Below are 22,351 nucleotides of genomic sequence, written 5' to 3'. Positions count from 1 at the left end.
CTGGACTGTTATGAAGGAAGGATTAATGGAATCTGCCTAGAATCATAGACAAACTAAAATGAGCAATTAAAAGCTTGCTCAAATGAATTTCATAGTTTATGTGTACTTACAATAATAAAAATAATTTTGAAGCAGCATTAACTTTGAACACACTGTGTAAGCATTCCTTCTCATAATGGTGAAAAGCAGCTTTAATGTGGGATAAAATCCCAGAGAGAGAAAGTGGAAGGGATTCCCCAGAGCCCCAGACCCAAGTCAGGATGTGCTGCTTCCTGCATTGGGGAAGGGAAGTGTTTCACATTCAGCAAATGTTTCCGTTGTTTCACTCTCTGTGACGGACACTTTCCCACCCAATTCTCATTGTAAGAATTTCTCTACACTCAGAACCTTGCGGAGAGAGTGACAAGCACAATAAATATTTTTTGAGTTAAATCGGTCACTTTGAAGGAGAACTTGCATTTTTCCCTCCACGTGGAGAAATTCACATAAAACCGGCCGTGGGAGATGCAGTGCCCATTAGAAGCACTCATAAAACTGCTCAGTAGGGTCTCTCCCCTCACACTGGGCAAGTGAGGTGTTCCCTCAACGGTCCTCACTGAGGACGGACTCACCATAAAAGTACCAGGAAGGAGAGTCAGCAGTGCGACAGATGAGTAAGTAGTCTTGTAGCGCATTAAAGATAAAAAGACAAGTTTTCAAGGCAAACGAGGACAACAAATCTGTATCTGTAACAGGAAAAAGCTTGGGGTTCAGGTTTTGACTGTACTGCTCATTGGCTGTCGTTTTAAGTAGGTCACCTAACCGCTTGGAGCCTCAAAGGGCATTTGTGGTTGGCTGGTGAGAGCAGGGGTGGCTAATAACAAGGACAATGCCCACCGCACAGAGCTTTGTGAGGCTCGAAGCCTCTCCAGAGAATAAATGTAAAGTGTTTTAGATCATTATAGAAATGACAGTTAACGTATCATAGAAAGGCATCATGTGTTTCCTTCTAACATATCTGACTCTGCTCTTATGTTGTACTCTCTTCGAGGACAGGAGTCTGCTTCTTCCTTTTTGTGTTTTCCAGACATTTGCCCGTACTAGACATCCAACAACTAGCCATGGGATGCTATCGGATGAGAGACCCAAACTTTCCCTGGGGTCATGTGATAGAACTCGATTCCCAGGGCCATTCCACACTTCACCGCCATGAGGTCGGGGGGTCTTATTCCTCTGTTGGTCAGGGGAGAGTAATCTTTCAAAGATAACCTCAGGGTTTGTGGCCCCCCCTTTTTTCTTTTCCTCTTTCCCAGTGAAGCGAATTGTTTTAAAGTGTGAGGATTACTTTAGTGTATTTGAGGGAGCCCCGTGGTACCATTCTGTACCCGCTAGGTAATTATATACAGATGCTTGGTGTCATATTATTTGGCAGGAGCTGGTTCAAAGTATGAATCACTCCGGTGCTCCATCCCGCCCCTGGAAGGCGGGCGTTTCCTGTAATCTAATGCTCTCCGTCATTGTCCTTGCTGGTTTGCTCTGATCTTCTACCTCTAGTTTAAGACTAAACCATTTTTCTTACTCCATTCATCATCAGAGAAGGAGGGTCCTCTTTTTGTACTGGGGATTGAGGGTTTCCTCTTTTTTTTTTTTTTTTTTAAGATTTTATTTATTTATTTGACAGGAAGAGACATAGCCAGCAAGAGATGGAACACAGGCAGGGGGAGTGGGAGAGGAAGAAGCAGGCTCCCAGCAGAGCAGCCCGATGTGGGGCTCGATCCCAGAACGCTGGGATCACGCCCTGAGCCGAAGGCAGAGGCTTAAGGACTGAGCCACCCAGGCGCCCCCGAGAGGGTTTCCTTTTATCTGAAGGCTCTGGCTCTTTTCTGATGATTCTTGGAGCCCCATCATGGTAGAGTCCCAGAGGCTAAATGCCGTGAGATGGGCTTGCCTTTGTCTTCAGACTGCGCAGCGGCCACACGTGTGCCTTCCTGTTCCAGAGGCCTTGTCTTTTCACAGTTTGTCCTTTTACGGCTCTTGCATTTCATCATTCTCTGCCTGCGCGTACTCCCCCTGTGCCCTCTGGCTTTAAAAATCATCGTTTTCTTCAGAGACTGGCCTCCTCGCCACCCCTGCATTTCCAGACTCCTCGGCCAAGTTTCCAGAGCACCCTCCCTCATTGTTACTTTTTAGATAAGGTGAAGAAACAATAGCATATCACGGTTCCCCTACACCTCAGTTCCTCTTGCTTCAGCCATACAAATGATAGTCCCAAATTAATTTGAAAAGATTTTTGTTTTTCATAGTCTGTTCTTTGTCTGAGTGAATCATACAATTTTAGAGCTTCTAGGCAATTAAAAGTTAATCTAGTGCAACTCCCCCGTTTTTGGAATGAGGAACCAGAGCTCCAAAAGGGTTAAAATGATTCTCTCCAATACACACAATTATACAGCGAAATATTCTTTTAACTGTGTCACATTGCCTCACATATGAACAGAGGAAACCAAGTTTTAACAATAACTTCCCAGGGGCTATTTAAACCCGACTGACAGCTATTTTTCAGTAGAAACCACACAATCAGATGAATATTAACAGAAGCACAGTGGCTTTCTCTTATCAGTGCAAAATTTCTCTCATGGTCAAATACTGCCTATTTTCCTAAAAGATAAACTTTGGAGTAAATTCAGATGTACAGAGGAGTTGTAAAAATAGTACAGAGGGTTCCTCTTCACCCACTTGCCCTTTGTGTTAGCATCTTCCATAACCATGGTGCATTTGTCAAAACTAAGAAATTACCATTTATACATTACTATTGACTAAGTTCCAGACGTCCTTTGGATTTCACCAGTTTTTTGACTACTGCCCTTCCTTATTCCTGATCCCATCCTGGACCCCATGGGGCATTTAGTCATCCTTCTCCTTAATCTAATCTGGTCTCTGACATTTTCTGTCTTTCCTTGTGTTTCATGACCTTGATATTTTGAAGAATGCTGGCCAGGTATTTTGTAGAATGTCCCTCATTTGGGGTCTGCCTGATGTTTTTCTCATGATTAAACTGGGGTTAAGTTTTTGAGAAGAATACCACCGAAGGGGGCGCCTGGGAGCTCAGTTGGTTAAGCGTCTACCTTCGGCTCAGGTCATGATCCCAGGGCCTGGGATCGAGTCCCACATCTGGCTCCCTGCTCAGCGGGGAGCCTGCTTCTCCCTCTGTCTCTCCCCCTGTTTGTGCTCTCTCTCTCTCTCTGTGAAATAAATAAATAAAATCTAAAAAAAGAAAAAAATACCATGGAGGTTCACTGCCCTTTTCTTGGCAAACATACCAGGGACACATAAAATCAACATGTTTTATCACTGGTCCAATTTTTTGACATATAATTTAATCCTTCTCCCTCATACTAACTTATAGCAGTTGTTTTTGTTGACTTTATATTCTTTTGGCTTGCCTTTTTTTCCCCCTAGTTCCTTTAGACACTTCTTTCCCCACCTCCCTTGCCCCCTCCTCTCTAGAAAGCTCTTCTCTGATGTGGACTTTTCCTGAAGTCTGTGCTCTATTGATACATGTGCATTCTCTTTTAGGAGGAGAAGCTAATATAAACCAGGCAAGCAAGGTTTGTGGGTCCCTTTATTACCATCAGTGTGATAAAACACAGAAGCAATAGAGAACCCAGGAAGCCACCCCCCCAGAGGGACTGAGGGAAGAGAAGACAGCCCCTTCTTCTGGTTGCTTAGATAATCCTCAGGGTGGCCCATTTAGTCTTGAAATTTCCAACTCTGAGATTCTGTGGTCATTTGACATGTGACTATTTCATAATCTATGCCTATCAAGTGGATACATCCGGCAAGCAAATCGTCATCCCGAAGCAGTAAGTCATAGTGTTCCGGAATTTGAACTAAAATAGAGAAATCTTCTGCTCTGTGGCGCAGTAATGTAGGTAGTGAAAATCAGGGTCTTGGAGAAGGTTGACGAGATTATTTCTTCAATTCAGTTCCTTCTCTTCATATAATTCAGGGAAGTCGCTTTGAAGGCTGGGACTCTCACCTTTTGCCTGCAGTCATGGAGGTTACACACGCAGGCGCCTAAGTGAGAAAGCCATCTTGCTACGTAGTAGCTTTGAGTTTTTGTGTAGTTGACCATGTCAGTCTTGTCTAACATAGTGATTCTCCAGTACGAGCCAATTATAAATACCTCATCCACCAGTTTAACAGTTGCTGCACTGAATTTCTTCAGATTTGGGGTTAGTGTGATTTTTTTGATGAAGGCTGGAACAATTTCAGATTTGAAATAACTAACATTTATTGAGCACTTAATACATGCTACACTATACTCGGGGCTTCCTATGCATTATTAGGTGGTAATCACAATAACCCTATGAAGTGGAAATTGTTGCTATTCCCAGTTTTGCGGTTGACAGAGTCAAGGATAAAGAAGTTACGCAGCCGTCTTCGGGTCACTGACTCCAGAGCTGTCTGTTTTTAATTACTATACCATAGTATGTATTGAATTATCCCCTCCTGTAAGTTTTACTGAGCGGTTCTGTACGGCCACGTAGATTAAATCTAATCCCTCTTCCACACAACAGCCCTTTGAAGTATTTGTTTGGAATGATCACATTTCTGCAGATCTTTCCTTCTACAGGCTCACTTTTTAAAAAGTCTTTTACTTGTGGCCAGCCACAAATTCTTCAGAGTGATTGCTCTAGTTTTCCTTATACTGTCTTGTTTGTTTTCTGGTTGGGCTCCTGTTTGTCAATGTAATTCTTAGAGGTGTAGAAAGAAGAAAACACGGTACATTTGGTTGCACTGTGATGAGGATTTTCCTTTTTTTGGTATCCTGTGCTTATGGCCCAAGAGTCCTGGGGAGGACTCCCTAACTCACCTCCCACTGTCAGTCAATCCAGACTCCTGATGCTTTTCATTTGCATCTCTGAATCCTCATTTTCCTCCTCCTGTGCTGTATAATTGGTACTTTGGAACCAAGTAGAGAATCTGTTACATTTCATTTTATTAACATTGATTGGCTCATTATTCTAGCCTGCCGCTTACTCTGTTTCTCACTCTAGTGCTCTCTCTCTCTCTCTCTCACTCTCTCAGATCTTAACTCTTATCCAAATTATTTATTCAAATTACCAGCCTTACAACACCTTGAAATTTGTTAGGTTGGTAAAAGGTAGATGTGTGATCCTCTGAATCCATGTGTTAGTCCAGTGTTATTGAATATCTCTGAGGAGAAATAGATTAAGATTGTGTTAGTCAGAGTCTCTATAAATCAGACTTTGGAAGATGTGGATGGAAGTAGTCAATTTGGGAGATGATCTCTGGAAGCATGGATGAAGAGGTGGGGGAGAGTGAGCCTAGGGAAAGCAAAGGCAACAAATTGTTCATTAATGTCCATCACTGTGGCAGCTGGACCTCAGCGCTGCTGGGGCCCTCTGAGACTCCATGAGGACCATGCCTGGGAATCTCTTGCCCAAGAACAGAAAAGCTGGGGCCACCTTCTGTCCTCTGTGGGTTATGGGTCACCTCCGAAAGGGTCTTATCAACCTCTTCCACAACACAATTCTGGGCTGCTCCTGCTTGTAGCTGAGCAAGTTCTCCAAGTGTCAGGGAAAGCTCTCATGAAGAGAAGAGAGAAGAGGGCACGTGAGGTTGGAGGCTGCCAGTGTGCTGGGAACTGTCCACTGTAGTTGTCGGTGAGCTTGGGCCTGAAGACACATAGTCACATTACTTGTGCATGCTCAGAAGTTGCACCTGTTTTTTATTTGAAAGACCTGCAGTTAGACTATAAACTGTATGAGGGTAAAGACTGTGTTAGGCTTGCCCTCTGGGGAGTTACCAAGATCAAGAACAGTGCTTTGATTATTGTTAGTGCTGAATTAATTTTTGTTGGATGAAAGAATAAAGTTCTAGAAAAAATTATAATTCTTAAAGGCAATTTAATTTCAGGTCTGTTGTCAGATACTTTTTTGGGGCCTTAACACCACCCAGCATATAACAAAGTTGTCGGCTGATTAGTTGTTTTATAATAAAGCAGTGTGTAGACCTGTTATTTTGTTATAGTCTTAAATTCTACTCCTCTAGATTGAAGTTCATTGGTGTCAAGTGTGCATTCTAACATATTAATCTGTAGGGTGACTAGCAGAAGATGAAAACTTCTACATGTATTGAGTGAAGTTTTTTTAGGTTATACCATTTCGTAGTTTCCTACAAAGAAGTCTAGAAGATTCCGATGGCTTTCCAAGCCAACAATTACATGATTTATATAAAAAAATCTTTAAAATCTACATTTGAATGTTACTGCTGCACTGATCCTGTGTATTTGTGGTAAGTCATCATAGTAAGAACCGTCTACAGCTAAGTCCCTATTATTAAACTCCGAAAGGCTGTGGAAATTGGATAATAAGTTTACTCTTTTCAGTGAGGTTTCAGAGAAGGGCCAAAGGATGAAATGGAAATAGATTGCTTTTCTTCTTTGCTTCTTCTGTTGGAGCTGGTCAGGATTGTAAAAGTGCTTACGCTGTAAGGTGCTTCAGTCTCTGTTGGAGGAAGTTGCTGTGGTTCTGAAATGGTCAAATAGGACTACTTTGGAAGTCTCACCAATTGCTATTTAGGGCAGCACTTGCACAATTATGTGTCTAAAATATATATGGTACATGAACTTTGATTTGTGGCTCTAAGTTGTGAAGTTGAGTTCTCTCCCTTAAGAGTAAGAAATGATGGGCGAAAATGAACACTTGTGATGTGCGTGTTTCATGGCATCAGGACAATTCCGACTCCCCCACTTTCTAGTCATCTCTCCATGGGCCGATTTTCCTGGGCTGCTAGCCCTTGTGTAAAAGTCTCCCTTCCAGTGTTATGTATGAAGTTAGTTCTGTGTCTAAATTCCTCATAAATATTGAATAAATACCCTTTGTGAGAATTTTAATAGCCAAGACTACTCTTTCTGAGAATAAGTCCTAAATGTTGAATTTCTTAACTTTGAGTGCTTGTGTTGGCCTGTATCAATGTTATCTTGTTTAATTCTCAATAGCCCCCATTTTACAAATGTGGAAACTACGCTTTCCACATGTAAAGTAAAGTAACATGTTTAAGGTCACACAGCCACTAACTAGGTGGTGAGGCAAGTTTGATTGAAGCTGGTGTTCTTTAACATTATCAGGTCTTGGGATACGTTTAGTAGAGATTTATTCAATATCCGCTGTGTGCAATGCAGTGTGTGAACTCATTGGTGTGGTTGAAACGAGTCAGAAATGAATGCTCCTCTCAAGGAATTTATAGTCTACTGAGGGAGATAAGATGTATATATAAACAATTATAGCACAAGGTAGAAGCGATAAAGGCTAAATAAAAAGGTGTGGTGAAGGAATTGTAGGAGGATGGAGATTTAAATTCCTGTTTTGAGAGATGAGGAAAGCTTCTTAATAAAGACAGCATTTCACCTGTAGCTTAAAAAATTTGTACCCACAGGGAAGGGAGATCTAGGTTTTTCAGGCAGAGGATGAACCTTTTCATGAAAGTAGTTCCTTGGGTCATAGTTGGTATGCAAAGCTGAACTGTATCTTCTTTTCAAACAGTGACAGGATGCTTGGCATTCTTTCAAGTATAATGCTGAGATGAAAACACTATGCCATTACCCCAATACATTTGGTCTTCTAGGAGATAGAAGTTAGCCAATGATACTGAAATGTGACCAAGCCTACTGTACTGCTACCACTGCTGATGTCACATTTATTTAGTTTTTACTATATGTCAGCTAATGCTTCATATTCTGTTAATCTTTGTGAACATTACATAACCCTAAGAGGTATGTATTATTACTGAACATTATTATTTGCATGAATTAGATAGGTGCTATGCCAGAAATAAAACAACCACCACTACCAAATGCTTATATAAGATAGAAGTTATTTCTCTCTCATTTCATAGTTCTTAGGTGAGTGGATCAGAACCATCTTGGCAACTCTACCGTCCTCAACACATGACCACCAGATTTGTTCCAGTGGTCAGCATTTCCCAGTCAGTGGAAAGGGGGGAGGGGCACCTGGGTGGCTCAGTCAGTTAAGCAACTGCCTTTGACTCAGGTTGGGATCCCAGTGTCCTGGGATCGAGCCCCACATCGGGCTTCCTGCTCAGTGGGGAGTCTGCTTCTCCCTCTGCCTCTGCCACTCTCCTTGCTCATTCCCTCTCTCACTCTCTCTCTCAAATGAATAAATAAAATCTTAAAAAAAGGGGAGGGTAAAAGGAATCCAGGGCAAGTAGATTTTTCTTTCAGGAACATCTGGAACCTTGTATATCACTCCTGCTCATATTTCATTGTCACATGGCATATTGGGTTGAATGGTAGCCCCCAAAGGTAAGTCCGTGCCCTAATACCTGGATCCCGTGGATGTTATCTTATTAGTGAGGGAAAAAGAGTTTTTGCAAATGTAATTACATTAAGAATCTTGAGATGAGATCATCTTGGATTACCCAGGTGGGCTCCATATCCAATGACAAGTGTCCATGTAAGGGACAGAAGAGGAGAAGACACATGCACAGAGGAGAAGGCCATGCAAAGACGGACACAGGGCATGCTGTTATGTTGCCACAGGTCAAGGAATCTCTGGGACCACCAGAAGGTGGAAGAGACAAGAGAAGATTGTTTCCTAGATCCCTCGGATGGAACATGGCTCTGTTGACACCTTGATTTTGGACTTATGGCCTTCAGAATGACAGGAGAATAAATTTTTGTTGTTTTTAGGCACCAAGTTTGTAGACATTTGGCATGGCAGCCACAGGAAACAAATGTATATGGCCACATCTTGCTGCAAGTAGGTTGAGGAATGTGGTTGTTAGTGGGCTGGCCACATGCCCACCTAAACTCAGGAGTTCTGTTACCAAAAGGAAGAAGAGAATGGATATTGGGGGTGAGGGGTAACATTCTCTGGCACATCTCATTTTATAGCTGAGAAAATGGAGGTTGGAGAAGCTAAGGAACTTGCTCAAGGTTATACAATGAAAAGGAAGCAAAGCTTTGATTGAAATCCAGACCCTTAACCATTAACTGTATTGCGTTTAAGCCCAAGGGGCTTCGGAAGCACAAAGAAGAGAACTGTAATTGATTTAGGAATTCAGAAGAATATAGGTGAGCTGGAGCTGTGGAAGAATGAGCAGTTGTTAACCAGGGGGAAAAGAAGGGGTTGAGGAGAAAGAAGCATTTCTGGCTGAGGTGCAGAGGAGTGCAGTGGCATGACCCATTTGTGTTTGTGGCTTTTAAGAATGTTTAAAGCTCAGGAGAATGTGGAAGAGTGGCAGAGATGAGCTTGGAGGAGGGTCAGATGCCTCATGGCCTTGTATGCCACACTGAGGCATTTGATACTTATGTTAAGACAGTGGAGGACTATTAAAGAATTTTAAGCTGGTCTGAGACATGATCAGAATTGAAATTTTGAAAGACTATTCTCTTACATGGAGAGGTGGAAAATATAGGATGGGATACCAACTAAGAGACTGTTAAAAATAGTCTAGAAAATTTGATAATGGACTAAGCTAGTAGCTATGGATGGTGAGAAGGGGATGTATTTGACCATAGTAGAGCCTGATGACTAATTGTGCGGAAGTGGGGGTGGGTGGTGGAGTTGAGGGAGAGCGTGTGTCCCAGATTCTCCCAGGTTTCAGATTTGGGCAATGTAGTAGATTGTAGTAGCATGTATTATGATATGGAATGCAAAAGAAACTACTTGATAGGGGAAGGTAATTGTATTAGCTCTTTCTATCTTACTATCTATGTCAAAACACCCCCAAACTGAGTGGCTCACTTAGCACCCATTGGTGTAATTCATGAATCTGTGGTTCATTGGCTGATTCTTTTGTTCTGAGCTGGCATGGCTGATTTTTGCTGAACTTGCTCATTTATCTGTAGGTATTTTGCAGCTGGATGGTCTAGGATGGTTTCACTCACGTATCTGCCAGTGCATAGGTTGTTGATGGGGGTGGCTGGGCCACGTGTGTCTTATTGCCTGGCAGGCTAGCTCAGATTCTTCACATAAGGAGAGTACGACAGCAGCAAGAAAGAGAAAACACCAGTGCTCATCACTGTTCAAACCTCTGCCTGTGTCACATTAGTAAATGTGAAGATGCAAAGAATGGAGATATTGGCTGTGCCTTTTGATAGGTGGAACTGCAAAGTCATCAGCAACAGGGTGTGTGTACAGGGGTGGGAAGAACTTATGGCCCTTTTGCAGTTTACCACAGTAATGAGCATCCTTTCTGCCAGAGACATAGATTGAGAAGATTGCTGGTTATATTGACCAGGAGGCTCAGAAATCTAGATGAAAAAATAGAGATTTGAAATTGATTAAAATATGGATTGACTTTAAAGCTGTGAGAGTAAGAAGAAAAGAATACCCTAATTGGAATCTCTGGGATTATCAACATTTAAGGTGCCAGAAGAAAACATCACAGCATCAAGAGCCACCATGAAGTACCACTACAAAAGTGGCCAAGATAAAAAAAAAATACTGAAAATACCAAGTGTTGGCAAGGATGCAGGTCAGCTAGGACTCTCGTACATCGCTGGTGGTGTGCAAGATGCTACGGCCATTTCGGAAAAGAGTTTGGCAGTTTCTTATAAAGTTAAACGTGCACATACTATATGACCCCCAAATTTCACTCTTGGGTATTAACTAAAAACAATGAAAATTAACTTCACACAAAGATTTGTGCATGAATGTTTATAGCAAAAACTGGAAACAATCAAAATCTCAGCTGGTCAATGGACAACTGATGCATGCAATGGTATATCCACATAATGGAACATTACTCAATAGTAACAAGGAATGAAGGACTGATAACCCCAACAACACAAAAGAATCTCAAAACTGTTATCTAATTGAAAGAAGCCAGTCTCAAAAGGCTATGCAATGTATGACTGCATTAATATGCCATTCTGGAAAAGGCTGAGGTGGGAGGGATCAATTTAGCCAACTCGAGCTAGACTAGTCCTGAGGTGGTTAAAAGTTCTGTTGACCCAGAAGTACTCTCTTGACTTCACTGAAAAAAAAGTGAAGTCTCCCTACTCTATACTTGTGTGACTTTTTTTTTTTTTTTTTTTGCCTCTGAGACTCCCTGTGTGGGAAGATGGACAAAGACCTTATTCATTCAGATCTCTTTGCTTGTCCTTGGTGAGGTCTTTAGATATTTACATGATACAGTAGTAATTTTGGGGAAAAGAATGATCCTTATGGTAACTATTTTAATCATTTTTATAGGATGTTTGCTCTTCTAAATGATATGGAGGGTTTGAGGTTTTCTACCTATATAATGTTTATTATTAACTTTGTATTCCTTAGGAAAGTAATCCAATTATTTCATTCAGCGGAATTTCCTATAGAAAGTGCATTCTTTTTATAATGTAGTTTCCAGGAGCACATTATGTTAAGAAGCATGGACTGAAACTATGGCTCACTCAAAAAACTCTTCAGGGAAGTAAATAGTAGTGATTAAAAAAAAAAAAAGATCTATTTATTTCTTTGAGAGAGAGAGTGTTTGTGGGGGCAGGCAGAGGGAGAGAATCTCAAGAAGACCCCGCACCCACTGCAGAGCCCTACGCAGGGCTCCATCTCATGACCTTAGATCATGATCTGAGCAGAAACCAAGAGTCAGTCCCTCAACCGACTGAACCACCCAGGCGCCCCAATAGTAGTGATTTTTAAACCATTTCCCTTGTCCTCTCTTATCTTGTCATGTAGTAGGCATATTAAAAGGCATGTTAAAAAGTCAAATCACTTCAGTTTTCTCGTGCTGTATAGCATGAAGTGTCTACATGTGGGAGAATGTCATACACATATTTGTTAAGTGGAAGTATATGTGAATTAAGATTGTACATCTATGGTTTGTGGTAGGTGGGCCTTGTTTGTTTCACTCTCTTATGAGTATTGAATAAATTAAAACAAGTTATATTTTGTTTATGAAAGTCTCTGTGTATCTCCATAAAGCTTACTAATCATTAACTTATTTAAGCTACCACTAAGATAAAAGATTGATTTGTACATTGTGTATTCAAGTTCAAGTAAACTGCCTTTTCTTCCCAGGTGTTGATTTAGTGAGTGAGCCATTTAAAGATCTTCTCTGATCAGGTGCCCTTGCTTACATTTTGTGGTTTTCAAGGTAAATACAGCAATTTCAGAATAAAGCAAACAGGTGCTGGCGGGTGGCATTGTTTGTTTTACAAATGCTTGGAAGTAGTTTGGAAACTCTTGTCTTTTAGAGAATGAAGTAGGTAAAAACCTAAGAAAGCAGCCCTCAAAAGTAGAGATCCAACCTCACTTGGCAATGCACCACTGACTCACCCTTGTTCTTCTCGAGCCTCGCTTGACCTTTTTCAACTGGGGACCCCTACAACGAGAGATATATGTCCTGAAAATGAAAGTGGTGGGTCCCCAGGAACTCACTGAGTCTTGGTACTTCTCTGATGTTTTGCTACATGACTGGCTGCTGTGTGTGCGCGCGTGCACACGTGTGTGTGTGTGTGTGAATCTTCCACTGGACGGACTTAGAGGTGGTTTAACTTAAATTTCCAGAGGCTCTAGAGGGACATGTGGAACTGGGAGATAATAGGCTTATCTAAGAGTGTCCTATCTTGAAATCATAGGTATACAGAGGCTAAAACTGGCTTTTAAACTAGCATTTTCTAAATGCCAGAACTTTCAGGTGCTGTTTAGAAACGGGGCTGCTGAATTTGTCCCTCTGATTCTATTTAGATGTACTTCATGAAGCCCAAGTGCAGCTAAAGTTGTCGTAGAAAGCTTCACAGTTTTGCAACTTTCCTTCTGATTGTATCTGCATGATTAGATACCTCGATGTGGGTAAACATTAGAAGGAATGGAGTTAAACAAAGTTAATTGTGGGACACCTGGGTGGCTCAGTCGGTTAAGTGTCTGACTTTGGCTCAGGTCATGATCCCGGGGCTGGAATCCCGCATCAGGCTCTCTGCTCAGCGGGGGAGTCTGCTTCTCCCTCTGCCTGCCACTCCCCCCGCTTGTGCTCTGTCTCTCTCTCTCTCTGACAAATAAATAAATAAAATCTTTAAAAAAATAAACAAAGTTAATTGTGTGGCTAGGTTGGCAGTGACGTTCTGTAATGTTATCATATAAAAGAAAAAAAAATACAATACCTGAAATGTCATGTTAAAAAAACAGTATGACCGTCCAGAGGGCAAACATAAAAACAAAGCAAAAAGCACCCGATTGAGCGTAACTAATATTTTGACTTAGGACATTAACAATGGAAGTTCATCAATTCCTATTTCTTTCTCACCTTATTTTCTTTCTGCATATTTGGACAACATTGCTAGTCAAATGAAAGACTGGTACTGCCATTAATTGGCTTATGCGTATGTAAGCTGAGAGAACAAGATAGTTCCCTACTTTCATTCTAACACAAGGGATGGGTAGCACTGTTCTAGAGGCTTCTTTGGATACATTGCCTGTCCCTTCCTAGCCCTCCTAAGTAAAATTTATTCAATAACTGGAATTCAGGGTTTCATCACTGAAATAGCCTAGAATTTATAAATAGCCCAGAAACACTGACTTAGTTGAATAAAACCTTTGGGACTTGGAAACTGATCACTTTTTACAGAGAAATCAAAGGCAACCAGGAGCTCTTATTACATGTGCCCTCTGAGGCACGCCGTCATGGTGTATGGCAACTAGGCTAGCCGAAGACAGTCCCCTTGTGGTTGCCACAGGCCTAAGAGATAGTCAATGCACAGTGTGAATCAGGTGACAGAAGAGGTCAAAGGACAAAGGTCTTCTTGTGGTTCTGTAGCTTGGGGTCCTCAAGATCCTTTCAGGATGGTCTGTAAGATCAAACTTTTTTTATAATGAGAACAAAACATTATTTGCCTTTTTCATTCTCACTCTTTCTTGAGTGGGTAGTGGAACTTTCTGGAGGCTACATGAAGTGTGGTGGTGTCACCTCTCTTTTGGCTAATGAAATGTGTGCTTGTGATTTACTGCATTGTAAAGTTCTCAGTTTAATTTGTCATACAGTAAATATAGGTAGAAATGGCCCACAGAAGGAAATCTCTTTGAGGTTCTCAATAATTTTTAAGAATGTAAAGCAGTCTTGAGACCAACAAGTTTGAGAACTATTTGCTAAAGGAACAGTCAGGTAGCAAGATTTAGGGATCAATTTCACTGAGCTATGGGAAAAGGCATGTGTTAAAAGCAGCGGATAGACAGGGAATAGGCAAGAACTGTGGTCAGGAAAAGTAATTAGCAATCACAATGCCAACAGGAGGAGGGAGAACAAAATGAGGGGACAGAAGAAATATCTATTTTCTTTGTGCTTTTCAAGGTTCAGCTTGGTATCCCTAGCACTGTGCCTACAGTAGGGTTGACTGGTGATGAATATTTGTGAAAGATTGAATTTATAAGTAGAAAGACTGTAGAACCAAATGAAAATTTGAGAAACATATGAGATGCAGTGTTTAACACAGCAGTACTTTTATTGGAGGGAATAGAGATACAAAAGGAAAGAAAAGATTTATACATCATTAAGTGTCACAAGTGGGAATTTAATGTTTTCAAGGTAATATTTAATGCCATTAGAAGGTGTGAAATATAAAAAAGGCTTTATGTGAACTGTATATATTTATATATACAGTTTATATAAATGCATTTCCAGTTACCTAAAATATGATATGCCTATATAAGTATGTATTTTGGTAAATGTATCTGACAGCCTGTCTCTAAGGATATACACCAAAATGATAAACATGGTTAACCTTGGGGCATGAAAAGAGGTGGGATTTTTTTTTTCTTTCTTTATACTCTTCAGATTTTCCCATTTTTTTCAGTGGTTATTCATCAGTTTTATATTCGGAAAAACCCATGTTTTTTACACACACAGACATATACACACATTCTTTTTAGGCCACTAGGAAAGAAAAACAAACCTAGAGTTGTTTCATATCATGGTAGCTTTCTATCCCAGGTGCAGAATTTTATTTTTTCACTGCCTGTGTGAGGCTGGCTTGAATGTCTGTAGGCAGCATAGGCAGGTGAGAATTTCAGGGGGCTCACTGGAAGCCAAATATTGCTATTACCAGAGAGAAAGCACACATTCAAGAAGTTGCTTTAAAACCAAATCCAACAATACATGAAAAAAAATCATTACGATTAAGTGGGATTTATTCCCAGGACACAAGTATGGTTCAATATTTATAAATCAATCAGTGTGATACATCACATCAACAAGAGAAAGGATAAAAAATCATATGATCATTTCAATAGATGCAGAAAAAGCATTTGACAAAGTACAACATCCACTCATGATAAAAACCCCTAACAAAGTAGGTTTAGAGGGAACAGACTTCAACATAATAAAGCCCATGTATGAAAAACCCACAGCTAATATCATCCTTAACAGGGAAAAACTCAGAGCTTTTCCCCTAAGATCAGGAATAAGACAAGGGTGTCTACTCTCACCACTGGTATTCAACATAGTACTGGAAGTTCTAGCCCCAGCAGTCAGACAAGGAAGAGAAAGAAAAGGCATCCAAATCGATAAGTAAGAAGTAAACTTTCACCCTTTGCTGATGACATGATACTATATGTAGAAACCCCTGAAGATTCCACTAAAAAATACTCAAACTGATAATTCAGTAAAGTTGTAAGATACAAAATCAATATATAGAAATCTGTTGCATTTCTATACACTAATAGTGAAGTAACAGAAAGAGAAAGAAAGAAAACAATTATAAAAGATAATTGCCTCAAAACAATAAAATACCTAGAAATAAATTTAAGCAAAGGTGAAAAGTTTTCTGTACTCTGAAAACTGTAAAACATTGATGAAAGAAATTGAAGATGACACAAATAGAAAGATATTGTATGTTCATGGATTAGAAGAACAAGTATTGTCAAAGTGTCCATAATACCCAAAGCAGTCTACAGATTTAATGCAATCCCTATCAAAATACCAACAGCATTTTTCACAGAACTAGAACAAATAATCTTAAAATTTGTATGGAGCCACAAAAGATCTTGAATAGCCAAAGCAATCTTGAAAAAGCTGAATAAAACTGGAGGTATAACAATCTCAGATTTCAAGTTATACTAGAAAGCTGTAATAATCAGAACAGTATGTTACTAGCACAAAAATAGACACATAGATCAATGGAATAGAATAGAGGGCTCAAAAATAAACCCATGATTATATGGTCAATTAATCTTCAACAAAAGAGGCAACCATGTGCGATGGGAAAAAGTCTCTTCAACAAATGGTGTTGGAAAAACTGGAAAGCTGCATGCAAAATAATGAAACTAGACCACTCACACCATACACAAAGATAAACTCAAAATGGATTAAAGACCTAAATGTGAGACCTGAAACCACAAAAATCCTTAGAAGAGAGCACAGGTAGTAATTTTTCTGACATCAGCTGTAGCAACATTTTTCTAGATCTGTCTCCTGAAGCAAGGGAAATAAAAGCAAAAATAAACTGTTGGGACTACATCAAAATAAGCTTCTGCAAAGCAAAGGAAATGATCAACAAAACTAAGAGATAACCTACTGAATGGAAGAAGATATTTGCAAATGATATATCCAATAAAGAGTTAGCATCCAAAATATATAAAGAACTTATACAACTCAACACCAAAAAACCCCCAAATAATCCAAAAAGAATGGGCAGAAGACATGAACAGACATTTCTCCATCTACAGATGGCCACCAGACACATGAAAAGATGCTCAACATAACTCATCATCGGGGAAATGGAAATCAAAACCACAATGAGATATCACCTCACACCTATAGAATGGCTAAAATCAAAATCAAGAAATAACAAGGTTGGTGAAGATGTGGTAAAAAAGGGACCTTCTTTCACTGTTGGTAGGAATGCAAATTGATGTAACCATTATGGAAAACAGTATGGAGTTTCCTCAAAAAAATTAAAAACACAACTACCCTATGATCCAGTAATCACACTACTGGGTATTTACCCCAAAAGTACAAAAACACTAATTCAGAGGGATACAGGCCCCCCTATGTTTATTGCGGAATTGTTTACAATAGCCAAGATATGGAAGCAACCCACGTGTCCATTGATGGATGAATGGATAAAGAAGATGTGGTATCTATACATACAATGGAATGTTATTCAGCCATAAAAAAGAAGGAAATCTTGCCATTTACCACAACATGGATAGAACCAGAGAGTATAAATGCTAAGTGAAATAAGTCAGACAGAGAAAGACAAATACCATATGATTTTACTCATATATGGAATTGAAGAAACAAAACGAACAAAGGGAAAGAGAGAGAGAAAGAAACCCAGAATCAGACTCAACTATAGAGAACAAACTGAGGTTATCATAGGGGAGGTGGTTGGGGTGGGGAAAATAGGGGATAGGGATTAAAGAGTACACTTATCATGATGAAAAAAATAAAATGATAAAAAAAGGTGAAAGGACCATATACAAATCTAACTCAAAGAACGTCACAGAGTTAAATATAAGGGTTAAAACTATTAAACTATTGAGGCAAACATAGGCATAAATCTTCATGACCTTGGGTTATTTAATGATTTCTTAGTTCCGACAGCAAAAGCACAAGCCACTACCACAACAAAAATAGATAAACTGGACTTCATCAAATTAAAATCATTTGTGTTTCAAAGGACAACATCAAGGAAGTGTGAAGATAGCTCACAGTCTGGAAGAATATACTTGCACATCATGTATCTGGTAAGGGACTTGTATCTGGAATATACAAAAAACTCTTACGAAGACTCAATAATTAAAAGATAAATAACCCAATTGAAATATGGGCAGAGAATCTGTATCGATATGTCTTCAAAACAAGATATAAAAATGGTCCCTAAGCACATGAAAAGATGTGAAATATCATTAGTCATTAAGGAAATGCAAATAAAACCCACAACAAATATTAGTTCAAGGATGGCTGTAATAAAAAAGGCAGATAATAACATGTGTTGGTGAGGGTGTGGAGATGTTGGAACCCTTATACACTGCAGGTGGGAATGTAAAATAGTGCCTGACTTTGGAAAAGAATCCAGATATTTCTCAGAAAGCTGAAATAGAGTGACTGTGTGACCTAGCAAATCTATCCCTAGGTATATAACCAAGAGAGATGAAAACATATCTACATGAAAACTTGTACACAAATGTCCATAGCAGCATTATTTATAATAGCCCAAAGTGGAAACAACCCAAGGGCCCATCAATTGATGAGTGGGTAAACAACACGATATATCCCTTCAGTGGAACATTGTAGCCATTAAAAGCCATTTATTTAGCCATAAAAAGTAATGAAGTACTTATGCTATAATCATGGATGAACTTTGAAAACATTGTGCTAAATGAAATAAGCCAACCACAAAGGACCACATGTTGTAGGACTCCATTTATATGAAATGTCTAGAGTAGGCAAATACGTAGAGACAAAAAGTAGATCAGTGATTGCCTAGGGATGGGGGAAAAAGACATCAGGTTGGTAGTGTTGGGTACAAGATTTCTTTTTGAGCTGATGAAGATATTCTTAAATTAGTTTATGGGGATGTTAGCACAACTCTATGAATACACCAAAACCACTGAATTATACACTTTAAAGGAATGAATTTAATGGTCAATAAATTCCATGTGAATAAAACTGTTACAAAAGCAAAAGGTATGGAGCCAACATGTGATAAAACATTAAAACTCACAAATAGTTACCAAATTAAAACAATTTGGTGTACCATTATGTCTGTTCAATCAGCCAAAATATTTAAAAATTATAAGCTTTAAGAAAAGCTATGTATAGGGCCGGGGGTTGGGGGCTTTGTGGAACTAGGCACTCACACTGAAGGAGAGTCTATAAATTGGCATAGACTTTCTGGAAAGCTCTTAAATGAACCAGACATACTTTATAAGGCTTTGGCTAAGGGAGAAAAATATAAAATAACCATCAAGCAAAGATTTCTGATCTTAAATGTTAAATAATCAAGTTCCATCTCTACCTGCTCCTGAGTATAAGTTCAATGATGAACTGGCTCATAAAATGTATTACTAACTCATAGAATGTATAATTAACATAGTTTGTTGAGTCAATGCCGAATGGGGGAAATTTGAGGACAATTTTGATGTGTGTCCCATAGAAAATACTGGCTATTTTGTTGGGTTTTCACACGGACTTCTTGGGTATTGCTTAAGCTCCACTTACACAAACAAGTGTTCTAGGTTAGTTCGGTCAGAGTTTCCTTACGGTCTGATCTGACAACAGATCTGGATGGAAAGGCCTGAAAAGTGTAGTCAAAACCTCTGTTCCAGTTGGTTTGTAGAATAGTCCAGAAGTGGCCGAAGAATTTGCATAAAAATTTTAAAACTGTGTTCCTCATAATAGCTAAAAAGGGAAAACAATAAAAATATCTAACAACTTAGGGATGGGTTAGTAAACCATGAAGTATGAATGCCATTATAAAGAACCGTGTACTTTTCTATCCACGTCCCCAGGTATACATTTCCTCTGCTAAAGGAAAAACATCACAAAGGGAGAAAGTATAATAGTCTTGTTCCCTTTTCATCCCCAGCAAATATCATAGTGTTGGCACATACTAGGTACTCAGTAACTGACTAACAAGTCTGGAGGGGCGCCTGGGTGGCTCAGTCGTTAAGCGTCTGTCTTTGGCTCAGGGCGTGATCCCGGCCTTCTGGGATTGAGCCCCGCATCAGGCTCCTCCACTGGGAGCCTGCTTCTTCCTCTCCCACTCCCCCTGCTGTGTTCCCTCTCTTGCTGGCTGTCTCTCTCTCTGTCAAATAAATAAATAAAATCTTAAAAAAAAAAAAAAAGTCTGGAATATTTTATTTTTTGTTAACAGTTTTCCCATATATTTGAAATATTTCATCATTAAAAATTTAAAAAAGCCCCCAACAATGTACCTACCTTTATTGTAACTATATAACATTTTTTTAAATAAGGATTCATTGTTTTATGTTTTGAAATATTTTCCTTTAAATTTGTTAGTATATCTCAAGTAAAAAAAAAATTGTCAGTATGACAAAAAAATAAGAGCAGCACGTACTTTTTGTCATCATAGAATATTAGGAGCCACTATTTGGTGCAGATTCAGTCCCTGTCTCAATCCACAATCCACAATGCAGGGCCTATAATCAGTCTTTCTGCTTTTTGGTGGAAGGACAGATTTAGGGCTTAGGATTTTTTTTTTTTTTTTTTTTTTTAGAGAGCGGGGACGGGAATGGGTGGAGGGAGAGGGAGAGAGAGAATCTTAAGTGGGCTCTACACCCAGCGCGGAGCCCAATCTCACAACCCTGAGGTCATGACCTGAGCTGAAATGGAGAGTGGGGCACTCCACCAACTGAGCCTCCCAGGTGCCCCAGACGTTAGGATTATTTTATAGTTGAAGCAAAAAGCCTGAGGAGTAAGAACACCAGAGGGCAAAGGTAACTGCTCGTCTTGCTTGATAATTATCACTTGTTGGAGGAGTAGAAAGGGAAGGGGAAAGGCAAGAGCTGCCAATATTACACCGGCATCAGCTTCCTCCTGTTTGTCTCCTACATGCGTTGTCCTTGACACACTTTGGGCTCTGCCACCTACGAAGGGCTCACTTCAGCCCTTGGGGACATTTTCCAAGGCTAATTCCATTCTTCTTAAGGCTTAACAGATATATATTCTGCTTTTTTTTTAAATTTTAAAAGTACTTTCCCATATTGCTACAAATTAATTGTAATTATCATTTATCGTCGAAGTCATGATATCCTAACTTTTGAAAAACTTCTGTGAAATAAAACATACATTCAAAGATATAATGTATACACCTATGTGTGTATGTGTATGTGTATAGATACGTGTGTGCCAATATATGGACATAAATTATATAGATACAGTAATAGAACTGACTGGGCAGAGGCCAAAAGCAGCCCTGCTCTTTTTTTTTTTTTTAAATAGACACTCATTTTTAGGGCAGTTTTAGGTTCACGGCAAAATTGAGTGCAAAGTACAGAGAAATCCCCCCCCCCCACATGCATAGCATCCCCCACTGTCAACATCCCCTATGAAGAGTAGTCCATTTGTTACAATTCATGAACCTGTATTGACACATCATTATCCCCCAAAGTCCGCATTTTATGTTAAGGAGCACTCTTGATGGTACATGTTCTGTGGGGTTTGACAAATGTATAATGATGTATCTACCATTATACTATCACACAGAGTAGTTTCACTGCCCTAAGAATCTTCTGTGCTCCACCTGTTCATCCTTCCTTCCAGCCTAAACCCCTGATCCTTTTTCCCTCAGTTTTATTAAGATGTAATTGACATACAACATTGCATTAGTTTAAGGTGTACAACATAATGATTTGATGTGTGCGTGTGTATGTGTGTGTATATATATATATATATATACACACAATGCCCTAAAAATGTGTGTGTGTATATGTATATATAATGTATATATAATATATATAATGTATATATATGTATAGATGTATATATAATATATATGTATATATGTATATAAAAATATATATACAGTGCCCTAAAAATTTGGTATGTGTGTGTATATATATATTTCAGTGCCCTAAAAATCTTCTGTGCTTCACCTATTCATCCTTCCCTCCATTCTAAACCTGTCAACACCTGCTCCTTTTCCCTCAGTTTTGTTAAGATGTAATGGACATACAGCGTTGCTTTAGTTTAAGGTGTACAACGTAATGATTTGTTGTGCTACATATATATGTAGCAAATGATTATCACAGTAAGTTTAGTTAACATTCATTACCTCACATAGTTACAGTTTTTTTTCTTGTGATGACAACTTTTTAAAAATATTTTATTTATTTATTTGAGAGAGAGGGAGAGTGAGTGTGAGTGGGGGGAGGGGCAGAGGGAGAGGGACAGAGAGAATCTCAAGCAGGTTCCATGCTGATCATGGAGCCCAGTGCAGGGCTCGAACCCATGACCCTGAGATCACGACCGGAGCTGAAACCAAGAGTCAGATACTCAACCGACTGAGCCACCCAGGCACCCCAAGATTTTATTCTTTTAAGTGGGGCTTGAACTTATAGCCCTGAGATCAAGAGTTGCGTGCTCCAACACCTGAGCCAGCCAGGTGACCCTCTTGTCATGAGAACTTTTAAGATTTATTTTCTTAGCAACTTTCGAATATACAGTATAGTATTGTTAACTATAGTCATCGTGCTGTACATTACATTTACAGAAATTATTTATCTTGTAACTGGAAGTTTGTACCTTTTGACTGACTTCATGTACTCTCCCTATCCCCCTCCCATTGTAGCCACCACTAATTTGTTTTCTTTTCTTTTCTTTTCTTTTCTTTTCTTTCTTTTTTTAATTTTTATTTGAAGAGATAGAG

At 39.5% G+C, this 22,351-nt stretch overlaps 1 protein-coding gene across 1 annotated transcript in view; it reads left to right on the top strand.

Moving 5' to 3' along the window:
- The window catches only part of ITPR2 (inositol 1,4,5-trisphosphate receptor type 2), a 472,588-nt gene that overhangs the window by 37,307 nt on the left and 412,930 nt on the right, over window positions 1-22,351 (top strand). The gene's annotated exons all lie outside the window — the stretch shown is intronic.

The sequence above is a fragment of the Ursus arctos genome, unplaced genomic scaffold, assembly GCF_023065955.2.
Source record: "Ursus arctos isolate Adak ecotype North America unplaced genomic scaffold, UrsArc2.0 scaffold_26, whole genome shotgun sequence".
Classification (NCBI taxonomy): Eukaryota; Metazoa; Chordata; class Mammalia; order Carnivora; family Ursidae; genus Ursus; species Ursus arctos.
Note: the sequence above shows the minus strand (reverse complement) of the source record. Positions and strands in the feature narration are given on the sequence as shown.